Consider the following 13817-nt stretch of genomic DNA (forward strand, 5'->3'; position numbering starts at 1 on the left):
CTCATTAAAGTGCTTCTCATCACTTTAACAAGCAGAGAGAGACAGACAGACAGTGACAGAGTGTGAGGGAGAGAGAGAGTGTGTGTTAGTCGCTCAGTCGTGTCCACCTCTTTGTGACCCCATGGACTGTAGTCAGTCCATGGAATTCTCCAAGCAAGAATACTGGAGTGGGTGGCCCTTTCCGTTGGGATTAAAAGAAAAAAAAAAAAAAAAAAAAAAAGAGGTTCTCAGAAATAAGGCCTACTAGTTCCCAAAGGTTGCCAGATTCAGCAAATAAAATCAAGGCTGCTCAGTTAAATCCGAATTTCAGATAAGCAGTTTTTTAGTGTATAGAAAGTGAAAGTGAAGTTGCTCAGTCGTGTCCGACTCTTTGCGACCCCCTGGACTGCAGCCTACTAGGTTCCTCCGTCCATGGGATTTTCCAGGAAAGACTACTTGAGTGAGTTGCCATTTCTTTCTCCAGGAGAACTTCCCGACCTAGGGATTGAACCAGGTCTCTCGCATTGTAGGCAGATGCTTTACCATCTGAACCACCAGGGAAGTGTATAAGAATTTAGAGTAGAAGAATATCCCAAATATTGCATGGGGCAGACTTGTCCAAATGAACGCTTCTTTTTTTTAAATTTGACATTGGAATTAAACGGGGCTTCCCAACAACCTCGCGTAGCCCACTCCCCACACCCCAGCCGAGCGCCCGCCGAGCTGGTTTAAACCCCGGGCCGGCCGGCTGGGCCGCGCCCCCTGATTGGCCGAGGCGCGCCCGCCGCCCCGCCGGCCGCAGGCGTCACGCAGCCCGGGCGGCCCGAGCCTCGCCGCCGCCAACGCCGCCGCCTCCGCGGCAGCCCCGGTTGGCGCAAGTGCGGCGCACGCAGCGGGAGGGGGCGACGGAGGCTGAAGCTGGCTTCGGGCCGCCGGTGCTCGGGCGGGATTAAGTTTCTCGGTCGCGCGGGAGCGTCTGTGCGCGTTCATTCCGAAGCTCCTCGCCGGGCCGTTACTTCGCGACAGAAGAGAGCAAGCGTGGGCGAGGCGAGGCTCCCCGCGTCCCCACCCCCTGCCCCTTTAGCGTTCCCGCCGAGGGCGGCCGTCGCGAGCCGGGTAAGCGGCGCCGGGGCCCGGGCCGGGAGGCCGGAGCGCGCCCCCGCGGCCTGCGCGCGCCCCGGCTGGGAAGGTGCGCGGGTGCCGGGGGCTGGGCCCTCGGCGCGGGCGGCGGGAGGGGTGAGCTTGCCCCACCACGCGCTACCAAGAAGTCGCTGCTTCTTTGGCTCTTGAAAAGAATGGGAGTCTGGAAGTTTCCTTTGCGACTCGCCGGGTTCCCGAGCGGTCGTCCTGGTTCTTTAATCCACTTCCCTCCTCTTCTGCTCTTGTTGACTCTTAAGAGGCTGAAAAGTTTCATCTTTTCGTTCGCCTGGAAGGGCATAGTAAGGGTGGCAGGGAGGGGAGCCCCGGGCCTGGCACGGGCGCCTGTTGCTGTTGGCCGCGCCTCAGGCCGCCCACTCGATCGCTCCGCGAGGGTCGGCAGGGGATGGGGATGCGCCCCTAGACTGGCGATCCTCGCCTCGGCTGCCGCGGGGCACCCAGAACGGGCGGCTCACTGGTACCCGCCCCCACTCCTCACCCCTCCCCCTAGCGCCCGTGCCCTTAACATCTCGTGTCCGCGTTGGTGGGAGCGTTTTTCTCTCGCCTCCCCCTCTCTGCCCTCCCCCCCCGCCCCCCAGCCCGCGCCAGTGGGGCGCCTTTGTCTGCAATTTCGCAGCCCTCGGGATGCCGGATGTTTCTAGGGAAGCGCTGCTCTGAATAAGCTGTGCGTGTATGTGTGTGTGTTTGTTTCACCGGTGGTGATGGTGTAAATTCTTGCCTGCGTTCTTACAGAGGCACAAAGGCTGGGCTATTCTTTCCTGTAGCTCGCGTGGAAATTCAAGCTGGGACTGCGGAGAGGAGGAGGGGCCGTGCGAAGGCCGGAGGCGGCCGCCGCTCCTCAGTGTCCGCGGGCGAGTCGAGGGCGGCGGGACGTCTCCCTCCATCTCCGCGGCTGGGGGTGCTGAGGTCGCTCTGCTAGGGCAGAACCTGGGTATGGGCGCTATGTGCCTTGGGCGAAATGGGAGCGGGTGGCAGCTAGTGTTTCAGAGATACCAGATGAGAGGACCTTACTTTCCTAGAAGGAAACCTCTCCTAGAAGGAAACCTCTCCAAGTTCTTTTGATGTCGAGAGGGGAATAATCTGAAAAGTGGCCAAACTTGTCATCCAGCTTTGTTGGATAGCCATGGTGTAAACACCCCTTTTCTCTGGACATTTCTCATTTAGGTTGCCTTTTAAGAATAAATAACATCTAGTGTGAAAAACTTAACAAGGTGATGCAGTGGGATTTCAGGATTACATGTACGTTTGGGTATAGGTGACTAAAGTGAACTTTATACAAGAATTGCATCATCTAAATTTGCTTAATACTTGTTTTAGCCCTTGGTAGAATTAGGCAGTTGAATTAAACGCCCCCCCCCCAAAACTTGAAATTCCTTGGCTAGAGTTCTAATGCAGTGCAAAGCTCAAGATGACTGCACCTGCACCCTTGCCTGAGGGAGGGGCTGGAAGCTTTGGAGGGTGGTGGAGATAATTTTGTCTGGGATGCCCAGATTTCCTGCTTGCTAATGGGCTAGTTTATAAATGGGCGACATTTATCTAGACTGGGCTGTACTGCACACTCTGCTCCTCACAGTTGACAGGAAAATCCTTAAAAGCAGAGATTTGTAAACTTAAGGGCCATGGGCCAAATCTTTCTGCCACAGCCTGTTTTTTTCCCTTGAAGTTTAAGAGCTTTGGATGGTTTGTACACTTTTAAATGGTCGAAAAACGCAATCAAAAGACTAACACTTCATGACGTGAAAATTACATGAAAATCAAATTTCAGTGCCCATAAAGTTTAATTGGAGCACAGCCGCACTCATTCCTTTTGTCCGTGGTGCATTCTTACTGTTGGTATCTGGTTTCACAGAAGCAGTGACATAGTTGATTGGTTGCATAGTTGAGATAGAGATGGATAGCCTTCAGAGTCTGAAAAGTTTACTGTCTTACTCTACAGAAAAAGTTGCCAACCAAGATCAGGCTTCAGAAGTATTGCTTACATACTCCCTCTTGTGATGAGTGTATTGTTTAATTTCATTGCCTTTTAAGTCCTGTTTCTGGTATCCTAGGAAATGGCAGACTGTTCCCCAGTAGTTGGGCAAGTTAATGTGCTGGATTTTCTCATTTCCACGTTTCACTCTCAAAAAGTTTTCTTAACTTTTTGGCATCTTTCTTTTTTAGAATCTAGCCTAAAGTGGGGTTTCTGATTAGCAGAAACTATATATTTAGTTATCTTATGTTTAATATAGATAGCTATATCTCAAGGTGCTCTGCAGTGAGTTCTGGTGACATCTAGTTACTCTGCTACCTGAGCAGTTTTGATAACTGTATTTTTGTTTATTTATGTAGAGAGAAGCAGAGGTTAGGGGGTGTCATAAGTTCCTTTCCACAGGCAAGTTGTCACCTACACAAAGGTAGTTTGGGGGGCTCCTTGACTCATCAGTGCTTGTCTTGCCTACCTTATTTGTAAAACAAACAAAAAATCGATGTTTATCTCAATGTTTTACTACTAGATTGCTCACATGTAATACCTTCCCTCCCATTTCCTTGGCTCTTTTCAGTATTTCTTTTCCCTTCACTTGTTTCTGGTTTCCTTTCTTCCTTTAACACACTGCTTCATTGTAGTGCCTGAGCCCAGTGGTGGTTGTTGCTGGGGAAGGGAGAGGCGGAAGTCAGGTTTTGTTGTGTTCCAAATTTCTGGCATGTAGGCAGTGCCCTGTTTTGTCCCTGCAGTCCTCTTTGCATGTCAGGTAACTTTTGAACGCATAAATGTGTTGTCAGAGTAGAGGCTGTCCCCAGAGTTGACTACATGTCTGCAAGGCTTGGTGCTCTGAGATATTTATGGAAGGCCTTGAAATGTAATTTCACATTGATTCAGGTCTTTAGCTGCTGTGGTGGAGGCTCTCTGCTTTCCAAAGAAATGCACCCATTGTCTAGGTTTTAGATTAAGGGATTTGAAGCTGGAGACTAGCAGTTAATTGCCTGGAAGATACTGTCCTGCGTTAAGAGCAGATGATTTTCTCCAGATTACATCTGAAGTCTGATATCATAGACTGGACTCAGGTTGAGTTGCTCCATTTTGTATATTTACAATATGCACAAAGCCCTCTCACTTCATGGGAAATAGATGGGGAAACAGTAGAAACAGTGTCAGACTTTATTTTTGGGGGCTCCAAAATCGCTGCAGATGGTGACTGCAGCCATGAAATTAAAAGACGCTTACTCCTTGGAAGAAAAGTTATGACCAACCTAGATAGTATTTTCAAAAGCAGAGACATTACTTTGCCGACTAAGGTCCGTCTAATCAAGGCTATGGTTTTTCCTGTGGTCATGTATGGATGTGAGAGTTGGACTGTGAAGAAGGCGGAGCGCCGAAGAATTGATGCTTTTCAAGTGTGGTGTTGGAGAAGACTCTTTGAGAGTCCCTTGGATTGCAAAGAGATCCACCCAGTCCATTCTGAAGGAGATCAACCCTGGGATTTCTTTGGAAAGAATGATGCTAAAGCTGAAACTCCAGTACTTTGGCCACCTCATGTGAAGAGTTGACTCATTGGAAAAGACTCTGATGCTGGGAGGGATTGGGGGCAGGAGGAGAAGGGGACGAGCGAGGATGAGATGGCTGGATGGCATCATGGACTCCATGGACAGGGAGGCCTGGCGTGCTGCGATTCATGGGGTCGCAAAGAGTTGGACACGACTGAGCAACTGAACTGAACTGAACAAAGCCCTCTATGCTTTTCACAAAAGATCTTTGGGCAGAGATAACATATTGGATTGGAAATGTTCCTATATGTTATTAGAGCAAGCTACATGTCTATCAGCCGAAGATTCTGTAATTGAGTGAAGAAGTAAACACCTTCCCGTACAATTCAGGACGGCTTGATGGTGTATGTGAATGATATTATTTTCTAAATAGTCACATGTGCTCTTAAAACACATTTGGCCTAAAGAAGCAGTTCATTTGATATTGTTATTAGTACATTGTTACATAACATTATCAACCCCATATTTATAACAAGAAGACAGTTATTTTTCTTGTAAATTAGTTTCTTGCATAAAAGAGCATCAGTATAAATACAATTGGAAATGACATGTAGTATGGTAAAGTTGATATACTGTGCTTAAATAATTATAGTGGATTCCACATGGGTGAGGGCTTGCCTCGTGGTTCAGACAGTAAAGAGAATGCCTGTAGTGCAGGAGACTGGGGTTCGATCCCTGGATTGGGAAGATCCCCTGGAGAAGGAAATGGCAACCCATTGTAGATTCCTTGCCTGGAAAATTCCATGGATGAGGAGTCTGGTGGGCTATAGTTCATGGAGTCAGAAAGAGTGGAACACGACTGAGCGACTTCACTTTCATTTTCCACATGGGCGGATAAGAATAAGGAGATGAACTGTTTCTAGATAGAGAAAACGGATATCCTTGCTTTCCTGTGAGACGCTTCCCAAGAAGGGCTAAGATAGTCATTCATTGAGTAGATAGTAATAGATTAGGAGATATGAGGAACTGAATTAGGCACTGGAGAGAGCACAAAATAAATACAGTGTTCCAGAAGATTACTGTCACATTCTGAAGTACTGGAGGTTAGAACTTCAGCATATAAATTTGGGGGAGGCACAATGATAAATTCTTACAGACACTGTAAGGCTCTCTCAGACTGTAAGTTGTAAATTCATCAGACCTTGAAGAATTGGACTGTTACGGGAGTCAGGGAGGGAAGTCCTGTAGGAGCCTACTGTGGTGGTGTAACTAAGCATTACTGTGGTAATTTGATGTTTGGAAAGAAGGGAAAACTGTTATGTGAGGAAAAAGGTATTTTATCTTTGGTCTGAGGCCACTCATTTTGTCTCTTTTGATGTTCACTGGGAAATTGGCCTTTTCTTTTTGTAGACAGAATTAGTTTTCTTTTTAAGTGTTTCATAAAAGCATCAATTTTCTTAAAATATTTCTTCTCTCACAAAATGAGTAAAACATTAAATTGGGCAAAGATGAACTATTAGCATTGTCAGCATCTTGTGATGGTTTTGGAGTGTGATTAAAACAGTATTATTTGTTATTTAGATTATATTGACCTGACAATTGTGTGCATATCCTGTGCACATTTTGTGGGCAAATATTTGGCAAAGTCTTTTTCTCCCCCAGAAATTTAGTCTCCATTTGAAAAAAATATAATTTAAAAAGTAATTTATATCTTATATCATAAAATAAAAACTTTTTTGAAGTGATGAAATTATATTTGTTAGAGAAATGTTAAAGCAGTTCTTCCAAATTTGGGGAGCTGATTTTTTTTATAAAAAGGTAAAACAATACTTAAATTCCTGCTTTTTTTTATTCTTGATTGTGGTAGTTAAATTTGTTTGGTCTAGGGAATTGTTATCTTTGTCTTCCTTTCAGTTTTATTTACATCTGCAAAATCAGCATTCATTATAAGTGAAAAGTAAAACACTTGTAAGAAAGGAAAAAACAGAAACATCAGTTACTAGACAACAAAAAACCAAAACAAAAACTTAAGGAAAAACCTATTTCGTTTGTGCTGATCATTTAATGTTGACAGTAAGAATACGTTTAGGAATGCTTTTCATTTACTCTATTATGTTTTAAAACTAGTTACAGTAAAATACATAAGATAGTTTTTTCTTTTAGTAACTTATTTTGATGATCAAGAAAGCACATTGAAAAATATGGATGACATAGGCAGGTGCAAAGAAGCTGAAAACTTAGCTATAGTTCTCTCACCTAGCTGCTGCTGCTAAATCACTTCAGTTGTGTCTGACTCTGTGTGACCCAGTAGATGGCAGCCCACCAGGCTCCCCCATGCCTGGGATTCTCCAGGCAAGGACACTGGAGTGGGTTGCCATTTCCTTCTCCAATGCATGAAAGTGAAAAGTGAAAGTGAAGTTTCTCAGTCGTGTCCGACTCTTAGCAACCCCATGGACTACAGCCTACCAGGCTCCTCCATCCATGGGATTTGCCAGGCAAGAGTACTGGAGTGGGTCGCCAGTGCCTTCTCCCACCTAGGTGCTATCCCTCCCTAAAGAAAATAAGTATTTTGTGAAATGAGGACCCCCAGATTGTATTGATATACAAATGAACAAGTACAACTGTTGATCAGTAGTTTTCCCTAATTGTCATTCTTCTCAGTGCGGATAACTTGAGATTATTAAACATCCATGCATTTGAATTGACTTTAATAGCATCCGTTAGAACTAGTGTCTCTTGACTCTTGAAGGAGGTATAATATGGCTGAGCATCATGTGGTACATAGGATGCCAGTGGAGAAGGCATGTTTAAATCTTAATCTGGGCTTAAAATTAAATGTTCTTATAGACCTATAGTTAATTTTGGATTAACTTTACAATATGTAATTAGTATGCCTTGCTTCAGGGACCTAGCTGAAGAAAATGATAATGGGAATCTGTTATCCACTGCTCATAGGACATCACTAAACTGACAAAACTGTGACAACAGAACCATAAATACTAAAGATTATTCTGCACTTAAAAAGGTCCTCCGATACAAGGAATGGCTAGCTTCTCTTGTATGTTGCTAGTTCTGCCTTTCACCAACAGGTCCAGTTTGTCTAAGGCTTTACTGGATGAATGTTGAAAAGGTTTAAGTCAAGTATCTCCCGATCCACCCCAGGCTTTCGAAGGTAATTTGTTTTAGTAAGTCAAACATGAAGTCTGCCTCTGGGCAACATTTATTTCCTACTGTAGCACTGGAGGGCCTCATCTATAGGAGTCAGTGGGCTTTTGACTGACATTGACCGCCTGCTTGGCTACTTCATTCATGATTTATCTGGGAGTGGTGAATGTAGTCATGCTGTTCTCTTTTAGAAAAAGTACAGTGCTGGAATGCCTCTTTATACTTATTAAATCTGCAGAATATACATATATATGTGTGTGTATTTATCCCTCTTATCAATTCAGTTCAGTTGCTCAGTTGTGTCCTTCTCTTTGTGACCTCATGGACTGCAGCATGCCAGGCTTCCCTGTCCATCACCAACTCCCGGAGCCTTCTCAAACTCCTGTCCATTGTGTCAGTGATACCATCCAACCATCTCATCCTCTGTTGTCCCCTTCTCCTCCCGCCTTCAGTCATTCCCAGCATCAGGGTCTTTTACAATGGTGGCCAGGTATTGGAGCTTCAGCTTCAGCATCAGTCCTTCAAATGAATATTCAGGACTGATTTCCTTTAGGATGGACTGGTTGGATCCCCTTGCAGTCCAAGAGACTCTCAAAAGTCTTCTCCAACACCACAGTTCAAAAGCATCAATTCTTCAGCACTCAGCTTTCTTTATAGTCCAACTCTCACATCCATACATGACTAATGGAAAAACCATAGCTTTGACTAGACAGACCTTTGTTGGCAGAGTAATGTCTTTGATTTTTAATATGCAGTTTAGGTTTGTCATAGCGGAAATGGTAGCCCACTTCAGCGTTCTTGCCTGGAGAATCCCAGGAACAGGGGAGCCTGGTGGGCTGCCATCTATGGGGTCACATAGACTCGGACGTGACTGAAGCAATTTAACAGCAGCAGCAGCAGCTTTCCTTCCAAGGAACTAGCGTCTTTTAATTTCATGGCTGTAGTCACCATCTGGGTGACCATCATTCATGGGTTTTGGAGCCCATAAAAATAATCTCTCTCACTGTTTCTGTTGTTTCCCCAACTATTTGCCATGAAGTGATTGGACTGGATGCCATGATCTTAGTTTTCTGAATGTTGAGCTTTAAGCCAACTTTTTCACTGTTCTCTTTCACTTTCATCAAGAAACTCATTAGTTCTTTGCTTTCTGCCATAAGGGTGGTGTCACCTGCGTATCTGAGGTTAGTGATATTTCTCTCGGCAATCTCGATTCCAGCTTGTGCTTCATCCAACCCAGCATTTTGCATGGTATACTGTGCGTACAAGTTAAATAAGCAGGGTGACAATACACAGCCTTGGCGTATTCCTTTCCTGATTTGGAATCAGTCTGTTGTTCCATGTCCAGTTCTAACTGTTACTTCTTGACCTGCATATAGTTTCTCAGGAGGTAGGTCAGGTGGTCTGGTATTCCCATCACTTTAAGAATTTTCCACAGTTTGTTGTGATCCACACAGTCAAAGGCTTTGGCATAGTCAATAAAGGAAAAGTAGATGTTTTTCTGGAACTCTCTTGCTTTTTTGATGATCCAGCAGATGTTGGCAATTTGATATCTGGTTCCTCTGCCTTTTCTAAAACCAGCTGGAACATCTGGAAGTTCATGGTTCACGTACTGTTGAAGCCTGGCTTGGAGAATTTTGAGTATTATTTTATTAGTGTGTGAGATGAGTGCATTTGTGTGGTAGTTTGAACAGTCTTTGGCATTGCCTTTCTTTGGGATTGGAATGAAAACTGACCTTTTCCAATCCTGTAGCCACTGCTGAGTTTGCCAGATTTGTGGGCATATGGAGTGCTGCACTTTCACAGCGTCATCTTTTAGGATGTGAAATAGCTCAACTGGAATTCCATCACCTCCACTAGCTTTGTTCATAGTGATACTTCCTAAGGCCCAGTTGACTTCGCATTCCAGGATGTGTGACTCTGGGTGACTGATCACACTATCGTGATTGTCTGGGCCATGAACATCTTTTTTGTATGGTTCTTCTGTGTATTCTTGCCTACCCCCTCTTAATATCTTCTACTTCTGTTTGTTCTATACCATTTCTGTCCTTTATTGTGGCCATCTTTGCATGAAATGTTCCCTTGATATCTCTAATTTTCTTGGCGAGATCTCTAGTCTTTCCCTTTCTATTGTGTTCCTCTATTTCTTTGCACTGATCATTGAGGAAGGCTTTCTTATCTCTCCTTGCTATTCTTTGGAACTCTGTATTCAAATGGGTGTATCTTTCCTTTTCTCCTTTGCTTTAGCTTCTCTTCTTTTCTCAGCTATTTGTCTATAGCCATAGCCATATATCTATCAACATCTTTGTCTGTCTAAACAGTCCCCCCTGGCCTGGATTTTTCTCCCTAGGCTGCTCTGTTAAATTCAGTGAATAATCTGTTGGTTGCTAAACTCAGGATGTTTAGGCTCTCCCCTTTTCTCAAGGAGTGGGGAGGGCTTGTTTAAGTATTTTACTGAGGTATTAATATAATTGAAGTTCACGTATGATAAACTTCATGTATTGAAATTGTATAGTTTGTTGAGTTTTGGCCCTTGTGAAACCATCCTGGCAGTCAAGACTGAGCATGTCCATCCCTGGCAGATTTTTTCTCATGCCCCTTGGTAATCCTTTCCTGCCTCTCCTACTTCCCCATCTCCAAGTAACCACTGATCTGCTTTCTGTCACTATAGATTAGTTTGCATTCTCTAGAGCTTTAAATAGATGGAGTCATACAGTGCTTTCTTTGTGTCTGACTGCTTTGACTCTATTTTGAGTTTATCCGTGTTGCCTTTACTCGTGGTTTTTTACTGTTTATTGCTGAGTATTAATTCATTATATGAATATACCATTTAGAGTTTTTTTTTTTTAAATAGTTCAGGATTATCTTATACTTTGTTGTCTTGTAGTGTGCTTGTTTGGTTTCAACTGTGTTGGGTCAGACTTTTGTATTTGATAGTTTTATTCTATCTTCTTAAATTCCTGTCCCTTTAGATCAACATAAAATTTGAATACCCTAATTTAATGTTAGTTGAAGTTTCAAAATATATGTTATGTTTTGTTTTAAAAAAAAAGCCTAGTAAATTGTAAAATAAGGAGGTTTAAATTTTTCTAATATTTGAAGATGTCAGGTAATATAAAAAAAAGTTGCATGAGTATTGAGGCTTTCCACAAGATTTTGTATATGACGTTGTGAAGTCACTCTTAATATTGAGCCCCAAGCTTTATTCCAGAGTGCTTGTCTAGTTCTCCTGACCCTTGTGCATATTTTTGGTAGCTCTTACAATTTTTGAAAGATTTATTGGTTACTACTTTTGACAACTTTATGTAACAATCATATAATAAATTGGATAACAAAGGAGTAATTTGGTGCCCGAATTATCCAAATAATTGCCCCCCCCCCCAAAGTATGTTACACCTATGATCATTGGACACACCAGGAATTGGAGAAGGGATAGTCATTATTTTATGAAAACATGTTACTCTTACTGGGGTCATTCAGATTTCTCAGGCCATTTTTAACATTTATATGTTTGTCGCTACTTTCTCATCACTTGATTGAAATTATGTGTAAGAACAAAAACTACAAACCCCGGAACAACACCATTTAAAGCAGGTACACTCTCTGGATTATTGCAAAAGTGAAAGTTGGCTTACAATCTCAATTTTAACAGCCCTTTGAGTGCCATAGTAAAATACAGTTAATGTTTGTGATTAAATATTAGATGGGTTAATTAAGAAGCAAATAGTCATGTTTATTGAAAGAATAAGATCTTTTAATTTGTTTTTAGAGAGAAAATACTAGGTTGTTAGGATGGCCTTAGTGAGTCCTATGGAATTACATAAGGTAACTAAATAGTGTAGCCTGTTATAATTATTTCTGAATTAGTAATTAGGGGATTGAATTGGCCCACACTTGCTTATCTTATATGGCTAAGGTTTGTGTTTGAGTAGATTCATATTACTTTTGACTTCTTTGTATAATTTTCCCTTGTCTGAGCAACTTGGAATCTGGCCAGCATGATGGAAATTATCAGCTGATTTTCCTCAGTGTGTCTTGAGCAGTGTAGATTACCACTGCCTGATGAGCTTATCAGCTGGTTTAGAGAGTGGCATCTCTTTGCTGTCAGAGAGATACAGCATTCTCTCTAGAGAGTTTTTAGTACAGGTTATGAAAAACATTGGTTTCAATTACTGTGGACAAACTTTAATTTATTTTTGAGTGTTTGCCTGTTCAGGTAATGGAAGATCTAGAGGTGAATTTGTTTTGGTTTAGTATGGAGGTCGGAGAAGGCACTGGCAACCCACTCCAGTACTTCAGGAAGAGTCTGGTGGGCTGCAGTCCATGGGGTCGCCAAGAGACGGACACGACTGAGTGACTTCACTTTTACTTTTCACTTTCCTGCACTAGAGAGGGCAACGGCAACCCACTCCAGTGTTCCTGCCTGGACAATCCCAGGGACGGGGGAGCCTGGTGGGCTGCCATCTATGGGGTCGCACAGAGTTGGACACGACTGAAACGACTTAGCAGCAGCAGCAGCATGGAGGTAAATAAGAGAGCCCGATCACTGATTTTTTAGATTTTTTTTCCCCCATGTTTTGTGTGTGTGTGTGTGCTCAGTCGTGTCCAACACTTTGTGACCCTGTAGACTGTAGCCCACCAGGCTTTTCTGTCTGTAGGATTTCCCAGGCAAGAGTACTGGAGTAGGTTGCCATTTCCTGCTCCAGGGGATTTTCCCTCAGGGATTGAACCTGTGTCTCTTGCGTTTCTTGCGTTGGTAGGCAAATTCTTTACCACTGAGCTCCCTGGGAAGCCCAGATTTTCCATGTATGTAGATATTATTTCATCTTGGATCTGGCTGGAATATTTTGATTCCACTAGGATTTTGAATTTTTCTTACAAATAATTGTTTGATGTCTAAGATATTTTAATCTTCTATATTTAATTTGACTTGATTAAGGTTATCTTCCATAAGTCAAGGACTTCCCTTATGGCTCAGCTGGTAGAGAATCTGCCTGCAATGCCAGAGACCTGGCTTCGATCCCTGGGTTGGGAAGATCCCCTGGAGAAGGGAAAGGCTACTCACTCCAGTATTCTGGCCTGGAGAATTCCATGGACTACACAGTCCATGGGGTCGCAAAGAGTTGGACTTAACTGAGCGACTTTCACTTTCCATAAGTCATTTGTTATCACATTAGTATAGGAACCAAAGTGATGTCAAATGTGATGTCAGTGATGATCCTTATTTAGGGTCAGCTAAATAAACAGTAACCTGGCCTAGAGTATTGGCGCTGGTGGGAGTTTTGTTAGTACATGTTGAGAGTGATAAAGCGTGAAGAGTCCTTACTTCTAATGGATTTTTACCCCTAAAGTAATTCTTATATTCTGTTTTTAAATGTCTGCGTTTCCCAGAGTTCCAGTCTCTGTTCTCTCCTTAATCTCTGTTTTCTCACTGATTAATCTTTATCTTCAGCAACATCTTTAGGCCAGTGATTCCTTGATTTATACTTCCAAATTTTTTTCTACTTAGATTCACTTATGTAATTGATTGATGCTTTCAATAAATATTTATTGAGTGCCCACTTTGGGCCAGCCACTGTTTCTGGGGCTGGTGATATAGTCCAGTGAGAAAAAGAAATCAACAATGTTTAAAAAAACAAAAACAAAAGTTCCTACCCTCATGGAGCCTAAATTCTATTATTTCCTGTTTTCTAGACATTTCAAGCTCAATATGTCCAAAAGGAATGTATTTCTACCCCCTTTCTCTAAGTAACATTTCTTTTTCTGCTCTTTAATCTAATGATGCTCTGGTATTTTTAGTTTCCCAGATTAGAAATGCTGAGAGTTGACCTCTGTTGCTGTCATTCACTCATTACACCTGTCCCAAACACACAACTAGTGGTCACTGGTCCTTTTAATACTCTCTAATGTGTGTGTCTGTATCACCTCTCTTGTTTCTTGGCATTAATCTTGCTCACATTTCTGTATCCCCCGCCGCCTCGCCCCGGACTGGGCTGTTTTTAACAACCTAACATCTGTTTGTACTATTATTAGTTCTTTACTATTTTTAAAAAAAT

At 43.0% G+C, this 13817-nt stretch overlaps 1 protein-coding gene across 7 annotated transcripts in view; it reads left to right on the forward strand.

Annotated features, from left to right (window-relative positions):
• The window catches only part of MPDZ (multiple PDZ domain crumbs cell polarity complex component), a 179989-nt gene continuing 166959 nt past the window's right edge, over window positions 788-13817 (forward strand). For all 7 annotated transcript variants that reach the window (XM_018051960.1, XM_018051962.1, XM_018051963.1 and 4 more), the window contains exon 1: window positions 788-1095. The gene's annotated coding sequence lies outside the window, so the exon portion shown is untranslated. The remainder of the gene's footprint in view (window positions 1096-13817) is intronic.

This window comes from Capra hircus, chromosome 8 (genome assembly GCF_001704415.2).
Source record: "Capra hircus breed San Clemente chromosome 8, ASM170441v1, whole genome shotgun sequence".
NCBI classification, from domain to species: Eukaryota; Metazoa; Chordata; class Mammalia; order Artiodactyla; family Bovidae; genus Capra; species Capra hircus.